At 38.1% G+C, this 23510-nt stretch overlaps 1 pseudogene; it reads right to left on the bottom strand.

The window, feature by feature from the left end:
- Nucleotides 1–694: 694 nt before the first annotated feature.
- LOC115031035 (small nucleolar RNA SNORA17) lies at nt 695–817 on the bottom strand (annotated as a pseudogene).
- Between the last annotated feature and the right edge of the window lie 22693 nt (nt 818–23510).

Here is a 23510-nt window from a genome sequence, read left to right as displayed (position 1 = left end):
ATGAATAAACTCCTAGGCTTTACATTTTGGCTTATCCCCTGACTAGTTCATAATTTATATATCCTGCTTATCCTGTTCTATGTCTGCAGCATGGCTAGTTACTTCTCTTCAGTTTCAATGATATGTTTCCTCCAAGTCTGGGGCAAAATCTCTGGTTATTCACTCCCAGAATTCCTGTCTTTCTTTACTAGATGTTCTACCTTCTAATTTCTGCCTCAGGTAATAGGCCATCAGTTTTTTATTGACAGATGATACTTCCACACAGTACATACAGTACATAAGAGATTCTGTCTACAAACAACCGTTTCTTTCCCTTTCTTTTCCATTTCTCCACCAATGACTTGTTCCTCTTAGTAGCTCCAGAGTATCTTAAATGTCTTGTGTCTTCTCAGGTGTGGTCTCAGGAGTGTTATGCCTTACTAGTGCATTATGTAGATAGGCAGTGGTCATGTTGGGCATGGTCTACCATGCCCCCATCTCTACCCTGTCAACTGGTGGTCATCTCAGCATCACTTCTCATCCAGACCATACAAATGGTCCTTTGTGAGCATGGTCTGTTTCAGATTCACTCCTGCCTGATTCCCTGAGTCTTTTCCTCTCCAGCATGCACCCTATCATGAGAGGCACTGGGGCCTTCCCTTGGACCCTGTATGGGGATATATTAGTTCTTATCACAGCTCATTTTTTTTCAGGAAATACTAGGTTATTAACCAGATGTCCATAGGTCATAACCCCGAGTCTATACATAGCATTTCTCCATGCTACCTATGGACACATGTGATACAGCAGTCAAACCGCCAATGCATCTAGGGGCAGGAAGTTAAATTATTTTTACAGGAATCAGATCTTCATAGAAATTAGATTGGTAACCATACTTTTAAAATGAAACAACATAGAAAAAGACAATGAGAAAATCCACACCAAATTAAAAAAAATATATACCCACAAGAACAAAAGCTAATATTCGATTAATATCAATTACAATACACAAGAAAAGGTAAGGGCTTTCTTTAGACAATAGTAATTTTTCAGTGATTATTGATCTTGTAAAATCTAGCAAAAATTCTAAATTAAGGAAAGAAATTGTGAGCAACCTGATTTTATTAAATTCTATATACATTAGAAATCAAACAGGCTACAATATGTAGGGTAAGATGGTAGATAGAGTAATACAATGTCCAACTAAATTAGTGTACCAACCTTCTTGATGAAACTTGATAAATGTCCTGAGCTATTGTTCTCACCGGCAAGAACACACTGGGACAAACAGATTCTTCTGCAGCAAAAAGCTTTATTGCTTCTTCAGGAGGGAAGACCCAGACCCCGGAAATTGACGTTGCTTATATAGCCCTCAGCCATGGCGTTTCAGCACCTGATGTGGCGTGTCAGCTCCTGATTCGTTGCTAGCCCATCACCACATTACTACACCCTGAGATGGGGAGTGACTAGGCGTGAGTTCACTCTTGCACCTGCGTACAAGGCTTGTTTACTAGTTAGGCACAGCGGAGGCCAGCACCATCTTATAATGGCGATTGCTCGCGGCATGGCTCTCCACATCTCTCCCTTTTTATTTTATTAAAATGAGGCTGGACTAGGTCTGTGTAATTATGCCCATCTGCTGTGGCTCCTGTCTTAGGTCATTCCTCTAATGTCACAGCCTTTCCCGTCATAGGGTAACCCTATTGCCACCTGGCCCATGTCTTAGGTTGATCTGTGCATGAGGAAAGTTGCCTGTCCCTGGATACTGCAGTGCTATATGACAGTAACTACTAACTGACCTAGGGCGAACTCTACAAAAAAGGCCAACCACCAATGTCAACTAATTCTTGAGCATAGATAGCCAGATTTCAGGGGAGGCCCCTTGCTCAATGGCAGCAAGTGCTTGAGCTATCAAAACCTTGTCATTTGTTTGTTGGGTTCTGAGCTTGCAAACCAACCAGAGCATGAACACCAGTCCACAGCAGGTGACAACACCAAATAAACCTACCCCCACCCATTCCTTAAAATAAGAAAATGCAGATGAAATCCAGGAGGAGAGGCCCTCTGTCAATGACAGGTCCACTCACTTTGAGTTGATCCTTAAAACTGCCATCCTCAGGGCCTCAAGAGTCTCATCGAATCCCTTGGACCAATTTCCTGCAAGATACAAGGAAAGCTGTCTAGACAGATTAGCTGCATGAGTAAAATTTTCATATTGTACACTGGTAATACACAGAGTGCCCAACTTTCTTTCACAACCCAACTGGGCCATCTGGTATAGGACGCCTATCTGTTTCTCTGCCAGGTCAAGGTGCTGATTCAAAATCGTCAGTCCTCCCTTTAACTTGGTACTAGCAGAAGTTTGGACAGTGATGGCATCAGACAGATCTGCTGAAAGCTGATTTAATTTTGTGCCTGATTGAACTGTACTAGCCATAGCGTACTCAGCAGCTGTAGCAGCAGCTGCACTGGCTGAAATTGCTATGATTATGGCAGCAGTAATGCCAAAATCTCTTTTTTTTTTTTTTTTTTTTTGTCGAAACAGGGATAAGGTGGAGGGTGTTTCCATCAGAACAGGGATCCAAAGTGGGATCCGTGACACCATGGCACGGGTGTCCTTTGTTACATCCCAACATTGAGAAATCCGACAAGAATAATTAAAACAGACTTCAAATGAATCATTTGAAAAAATAAACAAGAAAGGGGGTAAACACAGACTGGGGTAGGTGGATAATTAATCTGGTTTACCAAAGTTTTATTGAACCCAGTGATCTCTACACTGGTACTAGTATATCCATAAGAGTCCAGGGATGCAGCATGTATTCCCCAATACTGAGCAAATCATGAGATGCCAGTAAAAGAAGCCTTTCCAACTGCTCCTCCCTGGATAAGATCAAAGGATTGAGTTCTGTACAACTGCCATTGACTCCACAAAGCACCCACTTGTGAAAGGGATGCATTCTAAAGTCCTATATGAAAAGTCCCGTTTTCATAACAAATTCCTTCTCTGGGTCAGCCATCATGTTGGGAGAAAAGGAAAAGGTTTTACTCTGATCTGCCCAACGAGTGATGGAGGATTGACAATCAGACCAAGGGAGGATCAGAACTTCATCCTCCATGCTACAATGAGGGGCTATTTTTGGTTGGTGCGGACGTTTTTTGTCTGAAAAGTCAGGTGGTAGAAATGTACCATTAACCCAAATTGCCTCCTGCCAGAAGGTCCGATTTGTAAAGGTTATATCTGCATTGGAAGTATCTTGGGTTGTGCTCACCCAACCTCCTCGGTACTCATTAAACCTCCCCAAATCTCGGGCTGTGAGGTTAATACATTTTCCTGGTCCATTAATTTGAAAACATAAAGAACCCTGTTCTAATAAAGAGCGATTTTCTCCTAATGGTGCTCGGGTGGGATCATAGGGTAGATATGGTAAATCTAATGTTTTATTAGTAGTAAAGAATTTTGGAAAAACTATACCATCATGGAGAAATGGCATTGGTTTAGGGAAAGTCGAGAGAATGGCCCATCTCTGTTCGCCCATCATACTAGGAACCTGAGACAAGTTCAGCATTGTCAGGATCAGGAGCAGTCCTCGGGTGGTCAGCATCTTCCATACCATCCTTGATTACTATCTTGCAGGTGAGTCGTTCCGGAAGCCAAAATCGGTTGTCTTCACTCTGTGGAAAAACACAAACAGCTCCCCTGGAAAATAGGATCCAGGCCTTTCCACAGATCAGATAAGACATCCTTCCATTTCACCATTTCTTTTGGTCTATCAGGGTCTGAGCTATGCTGATCAGCTGCAGAGCTACCTTGCTCATCAAGATTCAAAAAATTAAGTGTAAAGAGTGTCATAGATACAGCTACTCTTGGCACTGAGGGCAGAGTGTCATCAACTCCCCCCTTTTGTTTTATAAAATAAGACTTGAGTGTATGGTGGGCACTTTCCACAATGCCTTGTCCTTGAGGATTATAAGGAAGGCCAGTCAGGTGAGTGACATCCATTTGATGCCAAAATTGCTGAAATTTAGTAGAGGTATATGCTGGCCCATTATCAGTTTTAAGGATTGTGGGCTTGCCCCAAGCACTCCACGCTTCTAAACAGTGCTGTATAACATGAGAGGCTTTCTCACCTGTTAAAGGTGTAGCAAACATAACACCAGAGCAGGTGTCAATGGAAACATGTAAATATTGATTTCTTCCAAAGGAGGAAATATGAGTGACATCCATTTGCCAGACCTGTAATGGCCTGATGCCTCGGGGTTTACCCCTACATGAGGAGTAGGCAGAAATTGACAACAGTTTTGACATTTGGTGACAATGTCACGAGCTTCCATCCTGGTTAAAGTGAAATGGCGGCATAATGTTTTAGCCGTCACGTGGAAGGGTTTATGAAACTCCCTTGCAGCCTCTGCCTGCGAGGAAAGAGCAGCAGCACGATTCTAGTGACTTTGTCTGCCAAGTCATGTCCATGAGACATGGGGCCAGGAAGGCCAGAATGAGCCCTAACATGAGTAATATACACAAGATGTCTTCCATGTAACATGGCTGACTGAATTTGCTGGAAAATGTGAGCAAGCTTGCTAGAGGGTCTAATTAAGCCAGCAACTTCAAGCTTATTAACTACATTAACCACATATAAGGAATCAGATATAATATTGAGCAGTCCCAGAAAAGTTTCAAGGACCTCTGGAACTACCAAACACTCTATAACTTGGGGTGATGTCTCATTATATTGTTTAGATGTTAGTTGGCCATTTACTACATATGCACATATACCAGATTTGGATCCATCTGTATACACTACTACCCCATCCGGAAGTGGGTGTTTGGCTGTTATTACTGGAAAGACTATGGCTTGGCTTAAGGCAAACTGTAAAATTGGATGTTTTGGATAATGATTATCAATATGTCCTGAATAGGAGGCAACCCAGAGTGCCCAATCCTTAGTAGTTGCTGCCAGCGTTTGAACTTGAGCAGAGGTATAAGGCACAATTAGCATATGAGGTTCTTTCCCAAAATGAGTAATTGCTGCTTTTATCCCTGGAAGTGCAAGTTGAGCAACTGCATTAGGATACCACTCAATGATTTTTGCAGGGGAAGCATTAGGGTGGACCCACAATAAAGGTCCATTTTGCCACAAGACTACTGTTGGTAACTGTGCAGTTTTTAATATGCAGAATTCAAATGACTCTGACTCGTCAATGTGTTGTAATTGAGCATCTTGTAAGGCCTTTTCTATAGTTTGTAAAGCTTGACATGCAGCTGGGGTAAGTGCTCTGTGGGAGGAGATGTGGGTATCTCCCTCTAATATATCAAATAAAGGCTTTAATTCTGCTGATGGAATTTTCAAAAATTGTCTTAGCCAATTAATATCTCCCAGCAATTTTTGGAAATCATTCAAAGTATGTAGTTGATCTTTGCGAATCTCTCTGAATGATACCTCTGCACATAGGGCGGAGGTGCACTAGGACCCAGAAGTCAAGGGCCCGGAGACCGCTCAGCGATTTGACATTTGTTTCTAGCTGCTTTCATGTTATTCTTTAACTGATTAACTCGTCTTTCATCTGGCTGGTATCTTTCTCCCTCATAGCCTGCAGCTTCTTCCTCTAAGTCTGTTTCCTCAGAGGAGCTAAGTTCCTTATCCGATTCTGAGCTACTGACAGCTAGTGCCTGGAACTCATCTAATGGCGGGTAGAGGCTCCTTTCCTTATGTTCCTCCCCAGCTCAATCTCTCTTCTTCTCTCCCTTTCCATCCCTTTTTCTATGCTCTCCCAGGCATTTTTCCCTTATATTTCATTTCCTCGGGCTCAAGGCCCATGGAAAGGCCTTTATACTTCAGTGCACTTTGTTTCCTCTCAGCTCTTACTCTCTCTCTCCGCACTGTCTCTGATAGACTGTCTTGAACCTCCTCCAGGATCTTCTGCCCTGCCTCAACCATTTGCTTACAATCCTCATCTGTTAAGCATGATCTTACCAGTTTCCACAATGGCATGGTCCCTACATTAAGTTTGCCGTTCTGCTGTTCCCTAACTAGATCTCCTTTCAGTTTGTCCCATGAGGCGACAGTTAATGACCCTGAGCAAGCATACCATGGTACCCCATGGTCTATCTCCTTGACAAATCCCTCTATAGTTCTAGTGGCAATTTTCAGGCCACACTGCTACAAGACTGACCGTAAGGCCTTTTCTACAGAGTGGGAGAATCCCATACTGGTTGCTGTCCAGGCCTGACCACGACTGAGAACCAGTCAGCAATATTGGTCGCTGTCCAGGCCTATCCGTGACTGAGAACCAGTCAGCAGTCCAGTGCTGGAAGCAAAATGAAACCAAAAAGGAAGGAATAATCACCGTGAAAACAATCAAAAAGGCGTCTAACTCTGGAGAAATTTCAAGACTGTACATACCTTACAGAGCCTTAATGTCCTGCAGTTATGATTCCGGCCCCGTGAATGGGGGATTTCCCTTGCGCTGGTGTGATGGTATAAAGTTCTTGGGGTCCCGAGCTATCGTTCTCGCCGGCAAGAACACACTGGGACAACCAGATTCTTCTGCAGCAAAAAGCTTTATTGCTTCTTCAGGAGGGAAGACCCAGACCCCGGAAAATGGCGTTGCTTATATAGCCCTCAGCCATGGCGTTTCAGCACCTGATGTGTCGTGTCAGTTCCTGATTCGTTGCTCGCCCATCACCCCATTACTACACCCCGATATGGGCAGTGACTAGGCGTGAGTTCTGTGTACAAGGCTTGTTTACTAGTTAGGCACAGTGGAGGCCAGCGCCATCTTATAATGGCAATTGCTCGCGGCACAGCTCTCCACAGATAAATATTTACCTGATATCCAAAATTTAATAAAGAATAAAAAATTGAAGATGAAAAATATTTTGTTCAAGGTATTCTATTTAACATTTGGTAAGGTTGTTTATAAAAATTAGACTTTTGGGGGTATTGAGAATTTTACATTCACAAAGATGGTATAAAATAATTTGACTTTTTATAGAAGCTTTGACTAGTGAGAGAAAATATAAAAACTATCAAAAAAGATATTAGAGGAAATGTGGCTTTCTCAATGAAATGTGGTTAGAAAACTAGAGACTTAAGTGCAAGAGACTGAAATGACTTCTACCTTGTTCTCTGTAAAATAAATAAATAAGTAAATAAATAAATAAATACAATGGTACTTAAATAAAATTAACATGAACTAGTGCAAAGGGCCAAATATAAGACCTGAATCTATAAAAATACTGGCAAATATATAAGTAATTTAAGAAATAGTTTGAAGAAAATTTTTGATGTAATCCCAAAATTCCGGAAAAAAAAAGAGCAGTAGAGGAATGCTGAGACTACTTCAAATTATGAAAATTTTATAGAACCAAGTAAATAAAAAAGGTGACCTAAAAATGGAAAAAAAGCATTCATTCACATATACAGAAATCTAAAATAAACAATAAATTATCTGCCCAAAATAGGAACATGTTCTAATTAGATATAATTTTCATGCAAATTTGAAATGAATATGAAATACAAAATATTGGCTTATCTAGCTTTCAGATATTTTACTCATCTCTCGGGTCTAGGACAAATGGATCCCTGACCAGAAACATTTAGAGAAGCCCAGATTCAGCACCTTATCCATGACTTCATGTTGACCCAACTTTCATTTCATTCTTTCTACTGAAAAAAAATATTGTGATTGCTGCTTCAGTCTGTGAGTTCCTGACAAACATGGTGACTCTCAACTCTTTTGGGGACTGTTTAATTCCTACTAGGTTGATTTGTTCAGACTTGGTATGAGGGTTTGTGCCTAGTATTGCATTTTCTTATGCTGTGTTAGGTTGATATATTTATAAAACCTACTCTTTTCTAAAGGAAAGTAGTGGAATTGTGGATCTGCGGGGAGAGGTTTGGGGGCAGAAAGAGTGGAGGGAGGGGTTATATTGTACCAGAGAATAAACAGAATATGAAAAAATGTATCTTCATATTTGTAATAAGATGGACAGGATGTTTTTTGTTAAAAGAAAGAAGCCAAATAATGGAAAAAAAAAAAGAAAGAAAGAAAGCACATACTATTGTCTCTCATATGTAGAAGTTAAAAGTGTCAGTGTGACCTCTTCAGGTTCCATGTCCCCAATGTAGTGAGTCACAGCTAAGGTCACCAGCATTGATTCTTGGACACATACTTTATCTCTGCTCTTTTTCTAATCCTAGAGATTACAACCACCTCATCAGCCCTGTCAGATGAAGATTCCCACTTATTTTTTATTTTTTAATTAGGTATTTTTTTCATTTACATTTCATGTCCCTCATACCCTCCCCCCACTTCCCCACCGAACAACTCCTACTTCTTGGCTCTGGCATTCCCCTGTACTGAGGCATATAAAGTTTGCACGACCAATAACCTCTCTTTCCAATGATGGCTGACTAGGCCATCTTCTGATACATATGCATCAAGAGACACTAGCTCTGGGGAGTACTGGGTAGTTCATATTGTTGCTCCACCTATAGGGTTGCACATCCCTTTAGCTCCTTGGTTACTTTCTCTAGCTCCTACATTGGGGGCCCTGTGATCCATCCAATAGCTGACTGTGAGCATCCACTTCTGTGTTTGCTAGGCCCCAGCATAGTCTCACAAGAGACAGCCATATCTGGGTCCTTTCAGCAAAATCGTGCTAGTGTATGCAATGGTGTCAGCGTTTGGAAGCTTGTTATGGGATGGATCCCCGGATATGGCAGTCTGTAGATGGTCCATCCTTTCATCTCAGCTCCAAACTTCGTCTCTGTAACTCCTTCCATGGGTGTTTTGTTCCCAATTCTAAGAAGGGGCAAAGTGTCCACACTTTGGTCTTCGTTCTTCTTGATTTTCATGTTTCAAAAATTGTATCTTATATTTTGGGTATTCTAAGTATCTGGGCTAATATCCACTTATCAGTGAGTACATATCATGTGAATTCTTTTGTGATTGGGTTACATCACTCAGGATGATGCCCTCCAGGTCCATCCATTTGCCTAGGAATTTCATAAATTCATTCTTTTTAATAGCTGAGTAGTACTCCATTATGTAAATATACCACATTTTCTTTTATGGTCAATTAAACATCTCTCTTCTCCTTCCTCAAGCCTGATTCTGAGTCCCCCATTCCACTCCCCATTCCTCCTCCATTTCTGTTGCTCCCTCCATTTGCCTTTCATGACTACTGTATTTTCCCCTTCTAAGTGAGATACAAACTTCCTCACTTGGGTCTTACTATTTGTTTAGATACTTTGGTTCTGTGGACTGTAACATTGTACATCTCTTTTATAACTAATACCCACTTACAAATAAGTTCATACCATGTATGTAGTTTTGGGACTGGGTTTCCTTACTCAGAATGATATTCTCAGGTTCTATCCATTTGCCTGCAAAATTCATGATGTCTTGGAATTTAATAGCTGAAAGGTATTCCATTGTTTAGATGTACCACACTTTTTTATCCATTCTTTTGTTGAGGAGGGATATCTAGTTTGTTTTCAGTTTCTGGATATTACAAATAAAGCTGATATTAACATAATTGTGTAATTTCTGTAGTCAAACAGAAAGCTCAATGTAGTGATAAAGGTATCAACCTACCCACAAACTTTCAACCCAAAATTTATCCTGTCTCCAATTAATGCAGTCATGTGGGAGGGAGCTGAGGTTGAGGGAATGGCAAACAACCTGCCCAACTTGAGATTGTCCCATGAGCAAGAATCAATCCCCGATAATATTAAGTTATGCTTCCAGATAGGAACATGTCCTCTGAGAGGTTTCACCCAGCAGCTGACTCTGACAGAGACACCCACAACCCAACTGGATAGAGCTTGGGGACTCTTATGGAAGAAGAGGAGGAAGCATTGAAAGCTCTAAAGGGGATGGGAACTCCATAGGAAGACCAACAGAGTCAAATAACCTGGATCCTTGTGGCTCTGAGAGCCTGAACTACCAACCAAATAACATATGTGGTCTTGACACAGGCCTCTGCACTCATATGTAGCAGATGTGCAGCTGTACCTTTATGTGGAGGCTGAACAATGGGAATGGAGGCTATTCCATAACCTTTGCCTATATGTGCAAAATGTTCTGCTAGCTGGAACACCTTTTCTGGCCTCAGTGGAAGAGGAAATGCCTAGCCTTCCAGAGACTTAAAGTGCCAGGATAGGAGGATACCCAAGGGGGCTCAGAGGAGAAGGGAAGGGGGCATGGGAAGAGAATTTTGAGAGGGAGTGACTAGTGGGGGGTCAGTGAGTAGCATGTAAAGTAAATAAGCAAAACACATAAAATTAAATTAAAAAAATTTCAGAGTGCAGACCTCTTGCCTCATTCCAGGTTTTAGGGGCAATGGTTTTAGTACCCCCATTCCCACCCTGTGAAGTATAATCTTGGCTACAAGTCTGATTCATACATTATATTTATTATTATTATTATTATTATTATTATTATTATTATCATTATTATTGTGTTGAAGTGTGTTATTTATACAATAGTTTCTTCCTTTTATAATACGGAGATGTTGAACTTTCAAAAAATCAGTGTGACTGTGAAATCAGGATTAATATATTGTATGATATTGAAGTAGATGTGAAAAGAGTTATATTTTATTAGTGTTTGTTGTATACTTGTTCTGAAATACCACATTGTATTGCATTTAAGTTCATTTAAGTGTATATTAAGTAAAATAAAAAGAGAATGAGACTATGCATTGTAAAACTGATGATCATGTTAACATCAGTGACAGGAAATAGAACACTAGGTGTTACAGTCACCCATGAGTTACAATCAGAGAAGAAGGTTTGGAAAACTGTTCAGAACTTAGGAGGACATCTGTGTTGCTAAGAGGTGAATGGTTAACTCAGTAGGTAAGGATAGAACAGCATAGGTGTCACTGTAATTAGATTAGGAAGTTGGAATGGACATGTGTTGTAGAATCCAGACAGCAGCTAAAGAGTAAGAAAATAGGTATGATCAATACATGTTGTATAAGTGCACACTTACATACGGTTCTCTTAGCAAGGACCTGGTAGATTTCTCAAAAGCTTTGATCAAAATGTAAGATTTAAGTTATTGCCATAAGCTAAGTGTAAAACAAGTATCAAAACTTAGTGTGAGGGGGGAAATAAAGAAAGATATATGGGGGTGAGAAAATGACAGGCAATTCAAGAGATTAATGTTGGAAGACTGGTTTATTATAAGGGTGTAGAAGCTTAAAAGTGGGAGTTTCATTACTATACTTAGAATGCTATTTGCATATCATAATATTATCCCATGACTCAGATTTTGACCTGTAGCTTTGTATTTATATATGTGTGTATTCAGAGAAGTCGTAGATTTGCAAATGGTATGAAGAAAAACACTGAGAAATAATCAAAACACTATGAGATAATAACAACTTAGAGTAATTTTGTGCTTCAAGTCAATAAATTTTCTAAGCCAAAATTGATGGGACAATCATTTTATTTTAAATCTGATTCATGAGACTATGAGTATAAAATGGACACCATACTGAAAGAACCAATTTCCTTGATGCTTTGAGAATTTTCAGTTGGAGATTATCTATATATATATGATTCTGTTAATCTATATAAGTTCTTTTTAAGATGCAGACATTCTTTATAAGGGAAATGAATTGAAGAGAAAAATGTACTATCTTCAAAATGCTTTAAAATTATTTATTAAATAACTAATTCCTTTTAAACAATGTTACATTTAAAAATAAAGGTAACAAATTGTTTCATATAACAGAAGCACTGTTTGATTTAAAAGCAGATCTATGTAGATAATTTGTAAGTGCAACATAGATTAGGAAACATACTGGTCTTTTTTGTGAAATTGTATTCCTGTCTATACAACAATTCTAAGTGAATTAAAGACAAGTTCAATCCCCTTTCCTCTGCCAGAAGTATCTTATTCTTTCAGAAATAATGACTGTCTTTAACTCAGAATGCAGATCTATTTGTAATAATTGACATAACATTGACCTTATAAATATTAGTTTTCATTAAATTTCTTACATGTGTGAAATTGTTCTTTAAAAACGAAGACTTCTATTTATCCCTAGTATATGTGCACATTTACAACAAACACTAAATATTAAATTAACCTATATATTGAATTATATATTTTTATTTAAAATTTAAGAGTATAACCCTTAACATTTTATCAAGTTAATAATATGTCTAAAATATACAATGGAGATGACATGTTTGTAAATAGTAAAGCTGAATTTAAAATTTTAAGCATAAATAGACCATTTTTAATTTTCTATTGCATTTTGTCCTCAAATCCCAATATAATGCTGAATACTCAAATCTAATTCACACTGTATGGGTACTTGTAATAAATATTTTCTTCTATACTCTACCCTTCATGCAGTATAAGATTTTTATGTGAAAGAGCATAAAAACTAGCACAAACAATATTGGAAACACATTATCTTTTAGAAATTGGATCAAATGAATGGGAAACATTTATTTACTTCTCTTAACCTTTGTAATTTTAGAGAAGAAAATTAATTATTTTAAATGAAAATATAATTATATTTCCCTTCCCATTCGCCCCTATTAGCATTTCCAAATACGTGTTTCTGTTCTTCACATCCACGTACTATTCTTTCATTTATTGTTGTTGCAAATGTATATAAATATGTGTGTGTATACATATACACTTATAAAATTCATATATATATATATATAAATATATACATATATACAATTATATACTTGCAAGTATAACTTGTTTAGTAAGAATAATATTAAGTGTGTTCTTTCCAGGGCTGATCCCTAATAAAAATCTGTAATTATTTGCTCCAAAACACACAGACAAGCACGGTGTTTATCTCTCATCAAGGAAATGTGTCTTTACAACAGATGGATAAAACTACAGAAAAAAATCAATCAAAATGCTGTTTGGAAGTACAGTCTCAAACTGTGGACACATGCACACAACACTACCACATCTAAAGCTCAGGGAACTTTCAGGAAAAGTTTGCAGACTATAGAAGCCAGATAATCAAAAAGTTTGCTGCAAGATTGTGTTTCCTAGTAATTTCAGAAGCTGCCCTCATACAATTTCAACATTGTGGCATTTGAATGTAAGCTGAACATTAGCTTTAAGCTCTTCCATGGTAATTGTTAAATACTCTGATTTTATGATTGTCATCAACTTAAAGTACACCTTACATTTAGTGATCTACATATTGAAGCCATGTTGGAGAACTGAGTAGTGGATGGTTACATCGAATACATTGAGGACAAGTAGTTGCACGTTATATTTTGTTTGTTTGTATATTTGTTTGTTTTAATTAGATATTTTCTTTCTTTTCACCAATTTTTATTAAGTATTTTCTCCATTTACATTTCAAATGCTTTCGCGAAGGTCCCCTATAACCTCCCCCCTTCTGCTCCTCTATCCACCCACTCCCACTTCTTGGCCCTGGTATTCCCCTGTACTGGGGCATATAAAGTTTGCAAGACCAAGGGGCCTTTCTTCCCAATGATGACCAACTAGGCCATCTTATGTTACATATGCAGCTAGAGACACGAGCTCTGGGGGTCCTGGTTAGTTCATATTGTTGTTCCACCTATAGGATTGCAGACACCATCAGATCCTTGGCTACTTTCTCTAGCTTTTCCATTGGGGGCCCTGTGTTCCATCCAATAGCTGACTGTGAGCATCCACTTCTGTGTTTTCCAGGCACTGGAATAGCCTCACAAGTGACAGCTATTATCAGGGTCCTTTCTGCAAAATCTTGCTGGTGTATGAAATAGTGTTTTTGTTTGGTGCCTGATTATGGGATAGACCCCAGTTGGGGCAGTCTCTGGATGGTCAATCCTTTCGTCTCAGCTCCAAACTTTGTCTCTGTAATTCCGTCCATGGATTTTTGTTCCCAATTCTAGGAAGGGGTGAAGTGTCCACACTTTGGTCTTCATTCTTCTTGAGTTTCATGTGTTTTACAAATTGTATCTTGGGTATTCTAAGTTTCAGGTAGTCTAAATTTCTGGGCTAATATCCACTTATCAGTGAGTGAATATCATGTGAGTTTTATTGTGATTGGGTTGCCTCACTCAGGATGATATCCTCCAGATCCATCCATTTGACTAGGAATTTCATAAATTCATTGTTTTTAGTAGCTGAGTAGTACTCCATTGTGTAAATGTAACACATTTTCTGTATCCATTCCTATGTTGAGGGACATCTGGGTTCTGTACAGCTTCTGGCTATTATGAATAAGGCTGCTATGAATATGATACAGCATGTGTTCTTATTACCAGTTGGAACATCTTCTGGATATATGCCTAGGAGAGGTATTGCTGGGTCCTCAGGTAGTATAATGTCCAATTTTCTGAGGAACCGCCAGACTGATTTCCAGAGTGGTTGTACAAGCTTGCAATCCCACAAACAATGGAGGAGTGTTCCTCTTTCTCCACATCTTCGCCAGCAGCAGCTATTAGCTGAATTTTTGATCTTAGCCATTCTGACTGTTGTGAGGTAGAATCTCAGGATTGTTTTGATGTGCATTTCCCTGATGATTAAGGATGTTGATCATTTTTTCAGGTGTTTCTCATCTATTCGATATTCCTCAGTTGAGAATTCTCTGTTTAGATCTGTGCCCCATTTTTAATGTTGATATTTTGTTTTCTGGAGTCCATCTTCTTGAATTCATATATATATATATATATATATATATATATATATATATATATATATATATGTCCCCTATATATATATAATATATATTATTATTAGTCCCCTATCTAATTTAGGATTAAAAGATCCTTTCCCAATCTGTTGGTGACTTTTTTTCTTATGGACAGTGTGTTTTGCCTTACAAAAGCTTTGCAATTTTATGAGGTCCCATTTGTCAGTGCTTGATCTTAGAGCATAAGCCATGGCTGTTCTATTCATGATATTTTTCCCTGTGCCCATATCTTCAAGGCTTGTACCCACTTTCTCCACTATAAGTTACAGTGTCTCTTATTTTATGTGGAGTTCCTTGATCCACTTAGACTTGATCTTAATACAAAGAGATAAGAATGGATCAATTCTCATTCTTCTACATGATAACCACAAATTGTGCCAGTACCATTTGTTGAAAATGCTGTCTTTTTTCCACTAAATGGTTTTAGCTCCCTTGTCAAAGATCAAGTGACCATAGGTGTGTGTGTTCATTTCTGGGTCTTCAATTCTATCCCATTGGGCTACCTGTCTGTCCTTATACAAGTAGTATGCAGTATTTATCACAATTGCTCTATAGTACAGCTTCAGGTCAAACATGGTGATTCCACCAGATATTCTTTTATGATTGAGTAGAGTTTTTGATATCCTAGGTTTTTTTTGTTATTCCAGAAGAATTTGCAAATTGCCCTTTCTAATTCGTTGAAGAATGGAGTTGGAATTTTGATTGGGATTGCATTGAATCTGTAGATTGCTTTCAGCAATATAGCCATTTTTTAGTATATTGATTCTGCCAATCCATGAGCATGGGAGATCTTTCTAGCTTCTGAGATCTTATTTGATTTCTTTCTTCAGAGACTTGAAGTTCTTATCATACAGATCTTTCACTTCTTTAGTTAGAGTCATACCAAGGTATTTTATATTATTTTTCTCTATTGTGAAGTGAGTTGTTTCCCTATTTTCTCTCTCAGCTTGTTTATCCTTTGTGTAGAGAAAATCCATTGATTTGTTTGAGTTAATTTTATATTCAGCTACTGCACTGAAGCTGTTTATCAGGTTTAAGAGTTCTCTGGTGGAATTTTTAGTGTTGCTTATATATACTATCATATCATCTGCAAATAGTGATATATTGACTCCTTCCTTTCCAATTTGTATCCTCTTGATCTCCTTTTGTTGTCTAATTGTTCTGGCTAAGATTTCAAGTACCATATTGAATAGGTAGGGAGAAAGTGGACAGCTTTGTCTAGTCCCTGATTTTAGTGGGATTGCTTCGAGTTTCTCTCCATTTAGTTTGATGTTGGCTACTGGTTTGCTGTATATTGCTTTTATTATGTTTAGGTATGGGCCATGAATTCCTGATCTTCCCAAGACTTTTATCATAAAAGGGGTGTTTGATTTTGTCCATTGCTTTCTCAGTATCTAATGAGATGATCATGTGGTTTTTGTCTTTGAGTTTGTTTATATAGTGGATTAAGTTGACAGATCTCCATATAATAAACAATCCATGCATATCTGGAAAGAAGCCTACTTTGTCATGTGGATGATTGATTTGATGTGTTCTTGGATTCAGTTAGCAAGAATTTTATTGAGCATTTTTACATCAATATCCATAAGGGAAATTGTTCTGAACTTCTCTGTTTGTTGTGTCTTTATGTGGTTTAGGTAACAGAGTAATTATGGCTTCATAGAATGAATTGGTAGAGTATCTTCTGTTTCTATTTTGTGGAATAGTTTGAGAAGAACTGGAATTAGGTCTACTTTTAAGGTCTGGTAGAACTCTGCAGTAAACCCATCTGGTCCTGGCCATTTTTTTTTTAGTTGGGAGACTATTAATGACTGCTTCTATTTCATTAGGGGATGTAGTACTGTTTAAGTAATTAATCTGATCCTGATTTAACTTTGGTACATGGTATCTGTCTAGGAAGTTATCCATTTCATCCAGTTTTTTCAGTTTTGTTGAGTATAGCCTTTTGTAGAAGGATCTGATGGTGTTTTGGTTTTCCTCAGGATTTGTTGTTATATCGCCCTTTTCATTTCTGATATTGTTAAATAGGATGCTGTCCCTGTGCCCTTTAGATAGTCTGGCTAAGTGTTTATCTATCTTGTTGATTTTCTTAAAGAACCAGGTCCTGGTTTGGTTCATTATTTGAATAGTTCTTTTGGTTTCCACTTGGTTGATTCTGCCCCTGAGTTTGATTATTTCCTGCCATCTTGGGTGTATTTTTTTTTGTTGTTGTTTTTCTATAACTTTTAGGTATGCTTTCAAGCTGCTAGTCTATGCTCTCTCTAGTTTCTTTTTAGAGGCACTCAGAGCTATGAGTTTTCCTCTTAGGAATGCTTTCACTGTGTCCCATAAGTTTGGGTATGTGGCTCCATTTTCACTAAACTCTAAAAAAGTCTTTAGTTCTTTCTTTACTTCCTCCTTGACCAAGGTTTCACTGAATAGAGTGTTGTTCAGTTTCCACATGAATGTTGGCTTTTTATTATTTATGTTGTTATTGAAGATCAGCTTTAGTTCATTGTTTTCTGATAGGATGCATGTGATTATTTCAATATTTTTGTATCTGTTGAGGCCTGTTTTGTGACCAATTATGTGGTCTGTTTTGGATAAGGTACCATGAGGTGCTGAGAATAAGTTATATCCTTTTGTTTTAGAATAAAATGTTCTGTAGATTTCTGTTAAATCCATTCATAACTTCTGTTAGTTTCACTGTGTCTCTGCTTAGTTTCTGTTTCCAGGATATGTACTTTGATGAGAGTGGTGTATTGAAGTCTCCCACAATTATTGTGTGAGGTGCAATGTGTGCTTTGAGCTTTAGTAAAGTTTCTTTAATGAATGTGGCTGCCCTTGCATTTGGGGCATAGATATTTTCTTTCTTTACATTTCAAATGTTACCCCCTTTCCTGATTTCCCCTGAAAACCCTCTATCCCATCCTTGCCTTGCTCACCAACCCACCCACTCCTGCTTCCATGTCCTGACATTCTCCTACACTAGGGTTTCTAGGCTTCTTAGGTCCAAGAGCCTCTCCTCCCATTGATGTCAATCAAGGCCATCCTCTGCTATATGTCCCGAGCTATTGTTCTCGCCATCAAGAACACACTCGGACAACCGGATTCTTCTGCAGCAAGCTTTATTGCTTCTTAAAGAGGGAAGACCCCTTATCAGTGAGTATATACTGTGTGAGTTCCTTTGTGATTGCGTTACCTCACTCAGGATGATGCCCTCCAGGTCCATCCATTCGGCTAGGAATTTCATAAATTCATTCTTTTTAATAGCTGAGTAGTACTCCATTGTGTAAATGTACCACATTTTCTGTATCCATTCCTCTGTTAAGGGGCATCTGGGTTCTTTCCAGCTCCTGGCTACCCAAGATATAAGATACAGTTTGCTAAACACATGAAACTCAAGAAGAATGAAGACTGAAGTGTGGACACTATGCCGCTCCTTAGAATTGGAAACAGAACACCCATGGAAGGAGTTACAGAGACAAAGTTTGGAGCTGTGACGAAAGGATGGACCATCTAGAGACTGCCATATCCAGGGATCCACCCCATAATCAGTTTCCAAACGCTGACACCATTGCATACACTAGCAAGATTTTGCTGAAAGGACCCAGATATAGCTGTCTCTTGTGAGACTATGCCAGGACCTGGCAAACACAGAAGTGGATGCTCACATTCAACTATTGGATGGATCACAGGGCCCCCAATGGAGGATCTAGAGAAAGTACCCAAGGGGCTGAAGGGATCCGCAACCCTATGGGTGGAACAACAATATGGACTAACCAGTACCCCGAAGCTCTTGACTCTAGCTCCATATGTATCAAAAGATGGCCTAATCAGCCATCATTGGAAAGAGAGGCCCATTGGACATGCAAACTTTATATGCCCCAGTACAGGGGAACGCCAGGGCCAAAAAAATGGGAATGGGATTGTAGGGAAGTGGGGGGGAGGGTATGGGGGACTTTTGGGATAGCATTGGAAATGTAATTGAGGAAGAGATGTAATAAAAAATATTTTAAAAAAAAAAGAGGGAAGACCCAGACCCGGGAAAATGGTGCTGCTTATAAAGCCCTCAGTGTGGCGTTTCAGCACCTGATGTGGCATGTCAGCTCCTGATTGGTTGCTAGCCCATCACCTCATTACTATGCCCTGAGATGGGCAGTGACTAGGCATGAGTTCACTCTCGCACTTGTGCACAAGGCTTGTTTACTAGTTAGGCACAGTGGAAGCCAGCGCCATCTTATAATGGCGATTGCTCATGCGTGGCTCTCCACAGCTATATATGCAGTAGAACCCATGGGTCCCTCCATGTGTGCTCTTTGGTTGGATATTTAGTCCCTGGGATAACTGGGGTTACTGGTTTATTCATATTGCTGTTTCTCCTTCGGGGCTGCAAGATTCTTCACCTCCTTCCAGCCTTTGTCTACCTTTTCCACTGGGGACCTTGTGCTCAGTACAATGGTTGGCTGACAGTATCCACCTCTGTATTTGTCAGGCACTGGCAGAGCTTCTAAGGGGACAACCATATGAGGCTTCTGTCAGCAAGCACTTCCAGGCATCCACAATGGTGTCTGGGTTTGGTGACTGAGTAAGCAATGGATCCCCAAGTGGGGCAGTCTCTGGATCGTTTTTCCTTCAGTCTTTGCTCCACACTTTGTCTCTATACCTCCTTCCATGGGTACTTTGTTCCTCTTCTAAGAAGGACCAATATGTATGTATATATATATATATATATATATATATATATATATATATACATATATATATATATATATATATATATATATATATATTGTTCTTCTTTCTTCTTGACTTAATTTGGTCTGTGAATTGTATCTTGGGTATTCTGGGCTTCTGGGCTAATATACACTTATCAGTGAGTATATTTAGGAAAAGTAGATGCACATTGTTTTTTTGTTTGTATATTTGTTTGTTTTTAATTAGATATTTTTTAATTAAAATATTAATTAATATGTGTCCTTAAATAAAATTAATTAATGTGTGTTCTTTTGTGATTAGGTTACCTCACTCAGAATGATATTTTCTAGTTCAATTAATTTGCCTGAGACTTTCATCCTCCACATAAAACCAGATGCACTGAAACTAATAGAAAAGAAAATGGGGAAGAGCCTTGAGCACATGGGCACAAGGCAAAATTTCCTGAACAGAACACCAATAGGTTATGCTATAAGATCAAGAATTGACAAATGGGACCTCATAAAATTGAGAAGCTTCCATAAGGCAAAGGACACTATCAATAAGACAAAATGGCAAACAACAAACTGTGAAAAGATCTTTACAAACCCCACCTCTGATAGATGGCTTATATTCAATATATACAAAGAAGTCAAGAAGTTAGACTCTAGCCAGGCGTGGTGGTAATCTCAGCACTCAGGAGGCAGAGGCAGGCAGATTTCTGAGTTCAAGGCCAGCCTGGCCTACAAAGTGAGTTCTAGGACATCCAGGGCTACAAAGGAAACCCTGTCTCAAGAAGAAGAAGAAGAAGAAGAAGAAGAAGAAGAAGAAGAAGAAGAAGAAGAAGAAGAAGAAGAAGAAGAAGAAGAAGGAGAAGGAGAAGGAGAAGGAGAAGGAGAAGGAGAAGGAGAAGGAGAAGGAGAAGGAGAAGGAGAAGGAGAAGGAGAAGGAGAAGGAGAAGGAGAAGGAGAAGGAGAAGGAGAAGGAGAAGGAGAAGGAGAAGGAGAAGGAGAAGGAGAAGGAGAAGAAGAAGAAAAGAAGAAGAAGAAGTTAGACTCTAAAGAACCAAATAACCCTATTAAAAATGGGGTTTAGAGCTTACAAAGAATTCTTAAATCAAGAATACTGAATGGCTGAGAAGCACCTAAAGAAATGCTCAACATCCTTAGTCATCAGGGAAACACACATCAAAACAACCCTGAGATTCTACCTCACACCAGTCAGAATGGCTAAGGTCAAAAATGCAGATGATAACAGATGCTAATGAGGATGTGAAGAAAGAGGAACACTCCTCCACTGCGCATGTTATTGCATGCTGGCACAACTATTCTGGAAATCAGTTCAGTGGTACCTCAGAAAATTAGACATAGTACTACCTGAAGACCCAGCTATACCACTCCTGGGCATACAACCAGGTGATACTCGAACATGTAATAAGGACACATTCTCCACTATGTTCATAGCAGTCTCATTTATAATAGCCAGAAGTTGGAAAGAACCCAGATGTTCCTCAACAGAGGAATGGATGTGCATTGTTTTGTAAGCAGCAATCTCAGTGGCTTCTGACTCTTTTGTTAGATGCTTCCCTTAAACAATTTTTAGGGAGAGTATTGTGTGAAAAAGAATGTGAGAATGTGAAAAACATTATTCAACACCCTACTGAGAATCAGTATTAGATTATTTCAAGTAGACAGAAATGCTACAACACTTGTCCTAAGTGTAATCTTGGGAAGGATAGAAATATGTTTTATTTGAATAGACTATGTACAATAAAATGGCAAAATTGTTATTAAATAGAAATTCACAGATTATATGAAGAATGTTAACTAATAGTCTAAATTACATTCTACAACTCACAGAAAGCACTCATAATGAAAGGTTTTGAGGTCAATGGGGTGCAAAGAGCTCAGATATCTCAGATATATTTTTATACTCACATAGGGTACATGCTTGGAAATATAAGAACAGTTATTTACTTGTGACAGTACCAGAAACAGAAGAGACTTTATCTAGAATGATTTCATGATGAATTGAACAAAATTTCCCAAATAAACCACATCACAAGCTTCTCCTTCTAGCATTTATTGGTGTGTGTGTGTGTGTGTGTGTGTGTGTGTGTGTGTGTGTGGTGACTCTCTGTGACCATTTAAGTATGTGTCTATGATGGTTCATTTTGCTGTTTCAGATGCAAAACTTGCTATTCTTGTACTGATTTTAGAATAAGTAATAAAAGAAGAAAACAATTATCACTCAAACCATGAGTCAAGATAGCCATAAGCACATGAATCAAAAAGTACCAAACTGTATATAAAATAGGATTGTATTTTGTGCCACAGAACTCTGAGACAGCACACACACTTCCAAATATTGAAAAATTATGTATAAATGTTTACTAGATTAAAAGGAAATGTTAAAAATAGTTTAAAATAAATTCTAAAACTGTACTTATGAAAGATAGAAAATCATTCAAAACCTCAAAACAATCATGGCATTATAAGAAATCTCCAGATATGAGTAGAGATATAGAAATATAGAGACAATGTAAAGGATACATTGTAGGAAATCAAAATGCTCTTGAGAAAACTTACAGAAACAAAGATCAATAACACATTTAATCTAAGAATAATAGACGAAAAATGGATAAATCTTCTGGTTGAAAAACAAATGAGCTCTAAAACTGGCATAATTGCCTAAACAGCCAAACATATTGGGATGCTTAAGAGACGGCACAGCTACTATTCAGCATTGCTTACAAAAGGGAAAGAATTTGAATGTAATGATGCAGCTAGCTACGTTTATGTATCTTGCTTATGGGGAATTATGGGAAGTGACTTCTGTTTGCATGAGCCATATAAACAAGGAGTGTGATTGACATGCCCATTATGCATTGAAGTATATCACACACATAATAAAAGAAAATCTACTTCATTAATCATTGACTAATGTAATATTTCTTTAAAAATCCCTTCAACAGAAAAGTACGTGTGTAAGTTAATTTATGTTTAAATAGTAACAACTGCCACACATGTAATGGTCATATTTGCCATAAGAACTTGTAACAAATAGCTAATACATTTATAAACATATGTAGTTTCAGTGTCTTGACGTTTTCACAAGCATCAGTTACCAGTGTTCATCCTGGCTCCCATTAACGCAGCACTATGTAGTATGACTGTTTAAAGTGCAATTCTTCCTGATTAATGGATCATACTAAAATTTTCTTTTAAAAATGGTAAAGTTTATGAGTAAAAGTCATGACACAGGTGCAATTGAGATATTTTCAAGTCTTTATAGACACTTTTCATTTAGATAAATTGAAGAGGAATGATAGACCATCTTATCGTGAGAAAACACAGGAGTTTCATTTCATTAAGAAATATTGCATGTTGAAAGGAGTAATGATGTGAAAGTCTAGGCTAGGGTATATGTCATAAAGTTTGGAAACAAATATTATGTGACAAAAAAATGAGCAGAATCCCAGTATCACAATCATGAGCTCATTAAAGGAAACAAATGTGCTAGCCAGTTAGATTTTTGAGGACTTTACAGACAAACTGTTTGAACTTTTAAATCCTGTGAATCTGGATGTGGCTCAGTGCTAATTGTGTCCACCTCAGCCAGTTTGCTTCTTCAAAGACGTCTAGCCCCTGTGAGAATTCATATCAGCAGATGCTATATTATTAGCATTTAGACAGACATGATGTGCAGAAATCATTGTTTATTCATTATGAGAGAAAATATCAGACTAAAAACATAAACATATACATGTATATACATATACACATACATGTACACATACATATAAATGTGTAAAATATATATATATACAGACATATATATGCATATATATCACATCAAAGAATGTAACAAAGAAACCCAGGTCATGAATTTGATGAGAATGTATAGAAAGGAGGGCAAAATGATGGAATTACAGTTTAAATAAAACTAAAATGTACTTTTCTTTTAATTTGGAGTGGGGAAATTTGTGCCAAAATAAATTCTAATTCCACACACACACCAAAAACAAAAACAAAAAAAACCCTAAAATTTAAAAATGGATGCACCATAAGAAGGATATTAGTGTAAAGGGTTAAAGAATGTGAAAGGGGATGGCTTTCTTACATGTATTTGAACAGTTAATAGTACTAGT

The sequence above is a fragment of the Mus caroli genome, unplaced genomic scaffold (genome assembly GCF_978045245.1).
Source record: "Mus caroli unplaced genomic scaffold, Mus_caroli_1 scaffold_6, whole genome shotgun sequence".
Lineage (NCBI taxonomy): Eukaryota > Metazoa > Chordata > Mammalia > Rodentia > Muridae > Mus > Mus caroli.
Note: the sequence above shows the minus strand (reverse complement) of the source record. Positions and strands in the feature narration are given on the sequence as shown.